Raw genomic sequence first — 8,774 nt, forward strand, 5'->3', positions numbered from 1 at the left:
AAAAAAAAATGTTTTGACGAGAAACCAATTGACCGAAAAGACACCTCTTTATTTGAAATGACATTTTTAACTATATGATATTTTGATATATTTTCCTTATTATGAAGTTTTAAATTTTGTATTTAGCGTCGGTAGCCAGACTGACCTTTGGAGAAGACACTTTCTTCGCGTCCAATGGTCCAGAATGAAGAGAACACGAGTCGTCTTCGTTAGCGACCGGCTTACCGGCTCAATTTGAATCATGAGAGCAGAGAAAAAAGCAAGAGAGAATCGAGCCGATATCACTCCTCATAAGAAAACCGTAGTAACTCGTAGTAAGTAATATGTATGAAGGAATAATAATACCGAGTGAATAATAATTTGTACATGCATATTAATTAAGTATGCATACAACACTTATAATCATCAATATTAGCGTAACATCTAAGTTCAATCAGAAAAAAGTTAGCATTTCACGAATACACTAAATTTACAACTCGGCCAATCGACCCCGCACAAAACTCGGCCAACCTACCCTAAAGGATGTGTCCGAGAACAATCACAATTTACACTGACAGAAATTAGAGAACACTGGAAACCATCATACCATTTCTTAGGGTTTTGAATGCCCTTTCTAGCGGTATAATGCTTTTGAAATTTAGATGATAATTGGGGAGAAGAAGCACCACGAATATTGATAGACGGTGACGATATCAAGGTGGTTGACGAGTTCGTGTATTTGGGCTCACTGGTGACCGTCGATAATGACACCAGCAGAGAAATTCAGAGACGTATTTTGGCAGGGAATCGTGCGTACTTTGGACTCAGAAAAGCATTTCGATCGGGAAAACTACGCCACCGCACGAAATTGACCATTGCTGCTTGGTTATGGATGCAAGCTGATCTACGCCGACGATTTGAAGCTGTACTTAGTAATTCGTAATTATGAGGACTGCGTCCATCTTCAAGAACTACTAGATGAATTTGTCGCATGGTGTCGACGAAACCATCTTGTGATCAGCATTGCCAAATGTCAAGTAATTACATTTCACCGAATACTTCTTCCATTAATCTTCGACTACAAAATTGATGGACAAACACTTACAAGAGTTGACCGTGTTAACGACCTTGGTGTTGTAATGGATGCAAAACTCACACTTAATCAGTATCGTTCTGCTTTAATATCTAAGCAACGAAACAACTCGGATTCGTAGCTAAAATCAGCAGAGATTTCAAGGATCCACATTGTTTGAAGGCGTTATACTGTTTCTTAGTGCGACCATTGCTGGAAAATACCAGTTTGGCATGGAGTCCACATCAACTCGTTTGGAACTTGCCGATTGAGCGTGTTCAGAAAAGATTTATTCGGCTTGCTTTAAGAGACCTTCCCTGGCGAAATCCCTTGGATCTGCCACCGTACCCTGATCGATGTCGCCTGTTAGGTCTTGACACCCTGGAACGACGAAGAAAGATTCAACAAGCTGCGTTTGTGGCAAAGATTATCAACGGCGAAATCGACTCTCCAAAGATCCTGGGGTGGAATCATGTAAGGTGATTATCACCAAGTGATTATCACTTTTGAAAATTTGGAATCATGTAAGGTGATAATCACCAAGTTCTGTCACCACTGCTGAGAGGCTAACATCACTATCAAACGTTGGCATTACGTAAGGTGATAGTCACCGCGATTTAATCACCTTCATGTCAAAATGGAGGTGATAGCAATTTAGTTATCACTTTCAGTAGTGATTTGATTTTTTGAGAAGTGGCTTTATAAATTATTGTCCGTTAGGTGAATTTCAAGCCACTGATATAAAAAACCTACCAATATTGGTCGGAGAGGATAATTTTTTAATAAAATTCGTACTGATATTGTGTCAGAATGAAATACCAAAATGAAAAGTAACTTAGTTTATATAGTTTAAAGAATTCATAGAATGAACGGTAGTATTTATCAATTAAATCAATTCATTTATGTAATAATTATTATTTGTAGGAATATCATTGGAGTATTCGTAAAGTCAAAGATAAATTGCTTTCTGGAAAAGTGATAAGTTTATGAATGTAGACATCTCCTGTTGCACATAACGTAACATAAAAAAATCTTTGCTAACATTTTCAGTAGAATTAGATGGCCGTGACTTAGTAAGCGACATATCAGTCTCGTTCAACTGAACGAGTAAAAAAGATTAAACTGCGTTCTTAATTTTCTTCTTGTGAGTTGAACTAAATAAGGGAATATTTTTGGACAATTAGTTGCTGCTAATCATAGTGGATATTCGTAGTACCGGTGGGTAAAATTTCCAAAATGGAGGTAGCATTTGAAAGCTCTGTGAAATGCCATAATCGTAAAGTGAATGAAAACTATACAAGAAATTATTTAACGGATCTTTCTCATTCGAGAGGAATGCCATCCGTTGTGAAACATCAAGAAGATCTAACAATTCGTGTCATTTCAAAGCTAGCAAATTTATCCCAAAGAATTGACTGTGACATTGATTTCCATTGAAAAATAAAAATCGGCGCTAAATTAAACAAACAAGTGATTTTTTTTATTTGTTTGTGCGCAGGTAATTTTTTCTTACCACATTCATATTTTACTCCTGAAAAATTGACGTTTCTTGACAGGTGATAAATGGAGTGAAGTTGGCTCAATCACCGGTGATGGTGATAGTAAAAGTGATCACCTTCGGTGATTCCAAACATTCTGGTGATCACCTCGTTATCACCAGGAGGTGATAGTCACTTATCACCTTACATGATTCCACCCCTGTCTCTCATCGACTTCCGGGTTTCACAACGAACTCTACGATCAACAGGTTTGCTACAACGAAGATTTCATCGGACATCGTTTGGAGCCAACGAACCTATTGCAGCGTGTGTTCGAACTTTCTCACTAGTTGAAAATGTATTCGATTTTGGTGAATCATCGCATAAGTTTGTTCAGAAAGTATCGCAATTCTCGATTTTATAACTTGATCTTATATTCATTAAGACTTTTATTGTCAGATGGAACAAGCAAACAAATAAACAAATCCACAAAACGCTCATTATACCGGTTGTTCCACGAGTATGGCCACGAGACCTGGACTATGTTGGCAGAGGACCAACGCGCCCTCAGTGTTTTCGATAGAAAGGTACTGAGGACCATCTATGACGGAGTGCAGATGGTAGACGGAACGTGGAGACGGCGTATGAATCACGAATTGCAACAGCTGCTAGGAGAACCACCCATCATACGGACAGCTAAAATCGGGCGTCTACGATGGGCTGGACATGTCCTCTTTGAATCTTGTACATACAAGTAGGTGAGAGCGCGTCAAAATAGTAGCACGGCGTACCCATAGAATTGACATGATATGCTCAATGTTATGCCGTGCGATGGCGTAGCTGAACTGAGAACTGATTTCTCTGAGTCTGAGGATAAGTAGGGTCTCCCCATGAAACCTCCGAATAATTTCCGCGGCCTCCGAATAATTCCTGTGTGTGAACTTTATCACTGTTAGAAACATGTAAAACATTTCGCAACTCATCAATCTGTAATTCTGGAACCGGAGATCGGATCGAGATAATAGTTAGGGCATGTTTATAGTACTGTAAAACTTTTCATTTGAATCTACGTTTGTGAAAATCGGATCTACCATCTTTGAGAAATCGAAGTGAGCTCCATTTTAGTGTTTTTGACCGCTGCTTCCGGGACCGGAATAACTGAAGTGAGTTGGTTGGCCATTTTCTAGTAAGAAATCACAATTACAAATTGAAGAAATTTTTAAGAAAATTGCTACTCTTCACTTGTTCCCTTCTGAAAAAAAACACTAAAACACACATGAAATAAAGTGTCTTTGACCTGTCATTTAAATCTAAGTTTATGAAGATCAATTCAGCCCTAAGACATGACCTGAAAACTGGGAGGGTAGGTTTTGTTCTAGTTTTATGTCAAAATGTACCAGTTTCTGATAACTGCGTCCAAACAACAAAGAAAACGAAAGTTCCTTGCTGGTTCATAGGCAGCGTTGCAAATTATAAGGGAAATCAAGGGCGTGTCGAATAAAATACGTACTTTCAATTCGTTATTAGGTGCTTACGTTCCAAAGTAAATTTATAATTTATAGTAATTTTATTATAGTTTCTATTACTATGTAATTCCAGTGTTCCCAGTATAGAACGGATTTACTTTTGCATTGCTATTGCTTAAGTGATTACACCTGAACCGAATCGAAACGGTGTGAAAAGTGCTTAAGTGCATTTTCACTCAGAAAATAAGCAAGCAGTAATTGATTATCAACTGCGAACAAGAAATTGCAGTTTAAAAATGCCATTAAAATTACTGATAATCGCTGTATACCATTTTGCAAAGCTAATCGGGAAATGTTATGTACTTGTCATTACGACTGTGTGTTAGCTTATTGCAATTGGAATTCATTTCGAAAACACACGTGTTTCATTTAAACATTGGTTCTGGATGATAACCGCGCGAAGAAAATTGATCTGATACACTCACGTCGATAATCCGATGTTTCCCGTATCTACCATGAAGGATGTTCCCAAGCGGCTCAAAATAAAAACGGTCTTCAAAACTGTTGTGTACTTCAAATTAGAGTGCCTATAACCAGAGTGACGATATCTCATCCGTAATGCTGGCAACAATTAAAAACATTCCATTAGCTTTACATTGAATTGACAGGTCGTTTGCTCGTTTGGAACTGATAGCTGTCATTCCAAACGAACAGCTGTCGCCACTCTGATTATAGTCACTCTACTTCAAATGTAAACTACAAGTTATGAATCTTTTCTGCTTACTGGCTGCACGGTCTTTAGTGACGATATATCGAAATTATAAGGTGGAATAAAGAAAACGAGCTAAGCTCGTTCAGTTGTATTTGATCCTTACTCTAGAGCGTTTGCCTTCTATCTAATCACCGAAAGTTTCCCAATAGTATTCTGTTCTAGAACTATTAAGGTTCATATTATTACTGAACGGTTAATTAAGATGAGATTTATTTTGGCAAAACAATCATTATTTTATTAGAACATTACAAAAACAAGCATCGTACAGGAACTTTAAACCAATAAGTACACTGAAAATTATTTTCTGGTAGATCTGTTAACAGAACTCTGTTTCGAATTACTATTCCGATAAATCGTAAGATTCACAAGTATTTTCATCAATCGAACAAAAAAGTGTTTAAAAGTAACATAAAACGTTTCGAAATGCATAGTAGTTTTAAGCATATTTGATATTTATGCTGATTTAATTGATTTAATAAGAATAGTGACTTTTTAAAACAACTACAACACTTCTGTTAATTCGGCTATATTATATTACTCTAGTTTTATATTTCACCATGAGTATGGTAAAATTAAAATATGAAAATGAATATTTGACGGTTGTATTTTTTATTTTTTTGCGGTTAAACGAACGATGCAGATATGTAAAAAATTACTAATTTATTGTATTATTTACCATTCATGCTCATGTTTTTGTCATTTACTTTATTTCATTTATTGTTAAATTAAACGAAGGTCAATTTTTTCCTGCCAAAACTTTTGTTCAATTTTACCATAGCTATAGTAAAATCAAAGATAAACGCTATTTTGTAGAAAATTGTTTAGATTTTCCCGTCGTGTTAATTTTTTTTGCTCCTTAAAATCAAAATTATGAGCGTTTTTGACAATACAAGAAAAGTGAATGTTATCATTGATGGTTTGATTGTTAACTCGGATAACATAGAAAGTGAGCGTTCAAATAACAATATTTTATAACAATTTTCACTTTTATCAATTGCAATAATTATTTGCAGAAGAGGAATAGATTCAGAATTGCTAAAATTGATATATGGGGTTTGAGTTCGTCCTTTTATGCAAGTTCTATTGATGAACCTCCAATACATGTGTATAATGTAAATCTAAATCAATAGTAAAATTAACTTTCTTCGTTGTTTCGATAAATTCAAAACGTTCTCAGCTGGAAATCTTGGGTAATTTATGTTTAATTTAAACCTCTGAAATACTGAGGTACCGAGGTCTATCAAAGATTATCGTTGATAAATTTACCCGTAAACTGATGATCTGTATATGTTTTTACACCAGCTCACTCACGATAAGCTGCAGAGAATAGTACTTAAAATTGTCTTTTCGTTTGCACTGAATCAGTTATCGATAAATACAGGTATGTTCCGTGATAGTTGAAAGAGAATGTAAACAAAGAGAATTTGTCATTTGTACATTGGTCATAATGAAAATTCTATACTGAATCATGATTATTGAAAATTTGTGGATGTCCTCTTCGCCAATGACCACAAGTTATATCCTGTATAAAATATTGTTAAACATGTTTAATCTAATATTAGTAACTGTCATTTTGATTGCGTTTCAAGAATAATTAAAACAACACAAGCGATAGGGGAAAGGTGGGTAATAGTGCGCGGTACATATTAATGCGCATCTCATTGTGAGCTCCTGTTAATGTTTACCAATATTTACTTACAATAAATATACATAGAGATTTGATCCAAATAACTTTATTCGGCTGCATTTAAAATTTCTTATTAATTTTATATCATTACGACAGACGAAAATATAAAATCTGTCATTAGAAAATAAGGTTTATCTTTATTTCTAATAGAATCACGTTTTTATGGTTTCATAACAGCTTTTCGACCCAAACGAAGTTATCATCGAGTGTTACGGAAAATTCGAGTACTACGGAAAATTCATTGTGCGCATAATTCTGTACCACTGCGCACTATTACCTTACCTTGCGCACTATTAAGAACAAAACACGATTATTTTGTGGCTTTCATGCTCGTAAGCAACATAATGATCGTAATCTTTCATTTGAGGATATTGAAAAACAAGGTTTTATGTTTCCTTATACGTGTTTGTGATCTTGATAAAAGTAATATTTTATTTGTAATACTTCAAAATGCTTAGATACGCACTAATCGTTCTCTCCCCTAATACTCAAATTTTTGTTTTTTACCGTGATGTCCGAAAACAGTCGACGTTGTTTTTGTTGTTCAGTATTGTCGCTGCAGCACTATTCTGCAATTCACTGGACAGTACAGCGCAGCGACGTTACCGAACTGCCATTTCCCATTCATCAACTATGAAGTTTTCCGAACGGATCGTAGTTCCAGCAACAGTACGAAGAGTACTGGTGGCGGCGTACTTGTTGGTGTTCATCGTCGTCTAAAAGCACAACTAATCCAATGTACCAGTGGTAGTTGCGTTGAACAGGTATGGGTACAAATTAAGTTGGCTAGTTATTCAACTTTTTTCTGTGCGGTTTATTTTCCGCCGGACCGTACTCGTGACCTGCCGTTGATCGATGCCCATCTTTTGTCCCTCGAAGAGATATGCTCTTACGCTTGTCCTGTCGACGAAATATTAATCGTTGGGGATTTTAATTTTCCCAATCTAAAATGGCAACCAGCTTCGAACGGCTTTCTTTTCGCGGATCCTTCGCAGTCATCTTTTCATGCTGGCAGTATCAGTTTGCTTGATCGTTACAGCACAAATCTGATGCGCCAATTCAACCACGTGACGAATGAAAACAATAAAATACTGGATCTTTGTTTTTCGAGTAAATCCGATTCCGCTCCCAAGATTGCTGCTGCACCCGTTCCTATGGTGAAATATGTAAAGCACCATCCTCCTTTATGCCTTGAGATAGAAGCTTCTCGGCAGTATCATAGCTCCAATGTGGATGGAACCGTCAGATATGATTATAAAAAAGCAGACTATAGAAAAATTATCGACTTTTTGTCGAATATTGATTGGAGTGAAGTTCTCGACAAAGACGACGCAAATCTTGCTGTTCAAACTTTTTCCAATATTTTGACGTATGCTATAGATCATTATGTGCCGAAACGACTAAGTAATGCTTTCAGACAAGATCCATGGCAAACTACTGAATTGAAACGATTAAAATCATCTAAAAGATCTGCGTTAAAAAAATATTCCAAGCATGGCGGGTATGCACTGCGCGCAAACTACGTACACATCAACTCTTTATATAAAAGGACAGCAAAACGTTGCTACGCACGTTACCTTCGGAATGTTCAGAACAAATTGAAGTCCGATCCTAAATCTTTTTGGAAGTACGTAAACGACCAACGAAAAGAATCGAATTTGCCTTCGTCGATGGTATATGGGATAAGTGTTGGAACTAATCTAGATGAAATTTGTCAACTGTTTTCCGAAAAGTTTTCCAGCGTTTTCTCCAATGAAGTGTTGTCACCGAACCAAATCGCCCAAGCAGCAATGAACGTTCCAGTATCACATCAGTTGTTGGATACTATCAGTGTTGACGAAGATTCAGTAAAAATGGCTATCGCCAAAATGAAATCTTCGAGCTCTTTTGGACCCGATGGTATTCCTGCAATCTATGTGAAAAAAAGCTCCATCGGTTTAATTTCACCTATCTGCCAAATGTTTCGTTTATCGCTAACATCTGGGATCTTCCCTGATTACTGGAAGTTTTCATACATGTTTCCAGTTCATAAAAAAGGAGACAAAAAAGACATCGACAACTACCGTGGAATTACGTCGCTCAGTGCTATTCCAAAGCTTTTCGAAATTGTTTATTGTTTATTGCAGAAACACAACATGGGTTTATGCCGAAACGGTCCACGACTACCAATCTCTTGACCTTCACGACGTTTGTGACGAATGCTATATCCTGCGGTTTACAAACTGATGTTATCTACACGGACCTTTCCGCTGCCTTTGACAAAATTAACCACGCCATTACTGTTGCTAAGTTAGACAGATTGGGATGTGGTTCTAACATG

This window comes from Malaya genurostris, chromosome 1 (genome assembly GCF_030247185.1).
Source record: "Malaya genurostris strain Urasoe2022 chromosome 1, Malgen_1.1, whole genome shotgun sequence".
NCBI lineage: Eukaryota > Metazoa > Arthropoda > Insecta > Diptera > Culicidae > Malaya > Malaya genurostris.